This window comes from Otolemur garnettii, unplaced genomic scaffold (genome assembly GCF_000181295.1).
Source record: "Otolemur garnettii isolate 467f Iridium unplaced genomic scaffold, OtoGar3 scaffold00089, whole genome shotgun sequence".
NCBI classification, from domain to species: Eukaryota; Metazoa; Chordata; class Mammalia; order Primates; family Galagidae; genus Otolemur; species Otolemur garnettii.
This window is the reverse complement of record NW_003852484.1, coordinates 3,654,552-3,656,556: the sequence shown is the minus strand read 5'-3', so window position 1 is coordinate 3,656,556 and position 2,005 is coordinate 3,654,552.

The window sequence follows — 2,005 nt, the reverse complement described above, 5'->3', positions numbered from 1 at the left end:
AGCCGTCATTGTTGTTTGGCGGGTCCGGGCTGGGGATTCGAACCCACCACCTTAGGTGTACGTGGCTGGCGCCTTAGCCCGGTGAGCTATAGGCGCCGAGCCAGATTCTGTAATTTCTTATCCCGCTGAACTGATCTCTTGTCTGATACCTGGATAAGTCATCTAAAATCAATAACATAAAATATTTCACTTCTGTTAACTAAAACCTCCTAATTTGCCCTTCCTAATAAACTAGATTTCCTTACCTAATCAGTGGTATCAAACAATTTTCATTTGCCACTTTAGAAAAACCCCACCAACATCAGTGGAACAAACTGTGTTGCATGTAATAAGACATCAATGAGTGTAATCCAGGAAAAATACTTATTTCAGACAAAAACAAAAATTTCTATGTAATATTGCTGGCTACAAGAATTATCATAACAAGAGGTCAGCACCCAGAGGGCCTTGTGGACTTTGAATGGGCCCTAGATCACAGCAGAGACTTGCCTTTTAGTAAAGTGTCCAAACCTATCTGGACATTGATGTCATGATCCTTCTCAAGTCTTATTTGAGCAGATATCCCATGAGGCACTATGTGTGACCTTCCTACACTTTGGATTTTTTTACTGTACCTTAAAGTGATAGAAGCTAAGACAAGTAGAATTTCAGATATCAAGTAGAAGTGAATTATAATGTTAAAGTTATTTGGATTTTCTAATTACAGTCAAAGAAAACACTCAACTTGCTTAACAAAATGAGCAATTAAAACAATTGGACTTCAGATATACCAAGTACACAAATTAGCACTGTTATTCCAAGACCAATTTGTGGATCCACCTGCTTATAAGAAGGTGATTTTGTAACAAAGTTCTTTTAATGCCTTTTTAATCAATTCTCTTGAACAGGGTTCAATATAGGATCCCGTTTACTCAATTCCGATGTGAAACAAACATAAGGTTGCAGTAATTACAAGACTCTGGTGAGTAATTTACAGCATAATCTTTGTCAGATCACTTATTGTGGTAAGGAGAATAATGGCCCCCAAAGCTGTCCACATCTCTAGACCCTAGTACTCGTTAATATGTTATATTTTGTGGCAAGAGGAAATTAGGCTGCATATGGATTTAAGATTGCTAATTCGCTCACCTTGCGATAGGGAGAATATCCTGGATTATCCAGGCAGTCCCGAGTAATCAAAGGGTCCTTATCAATGGAAGAGGGAGGCAGGGTCAGAGTCAGAGAGAGATGTTATGCTGCTGGCTTTGAAGATGGAGGAAGTGACCATAAATAGGGTAGCCTCTAACTCAGGTGGCCTCTAAAAGGTAGAAAACAAGAAATAGATTTTCCTTTAGAGTTTCCAGAAAGAAATGCAACCTGGCCAATACCTAGGAAGATTCATTTTGGACTTCTGACTTCCAGAACTATAAACCAACAAATTTGTATTGTTTTAAGCCACTCAGTTTGTGGAAATTTGTTACAGCAGAAGTAAGAGACACCATTACACTTACCCTTTCAAGGTCTCAGTTCTCTAAAGTGTCAGTGGGGGAGGGAGAGTGGTTCTGCCCTGACATTCTATGGTTGCAAGTCTTCCTGAACTATAAAAAATCCGTTCTTTTTCAGACCACAAAGATTTTATGGGTTCAAGCCACTGCAACTTTTGAAAACTTTCACACAGTAATAGGAATTGATTGTCATAAGGTTAATTTGATAGGGCTGGGTGTGGTGGCTAGTGCTTTAGGAGGCCGAGGCAGGTAGATTGCTTGAGCTTAGGAGTTCAAGATCAGTCTGAGCAAGAGTGAGACCCCATATCTACTAAAAATAGAAAAATTAGCTGAGTGTTGTGGCAGACAACTGTAGTCTCATCTATTCAGGAGGGTGAGGCAAGAGGATCACTTGAGCCCAAGAGTTTGAGGTTGCTGTGAGCTATCATGACACCATACCACTCCACCCAGGGTGACAGAGTGAGACTTTGTCTCAAAAAAAATTTTAACAATGTGCTCTTAGGATTTTTTTTTTTTTTTTT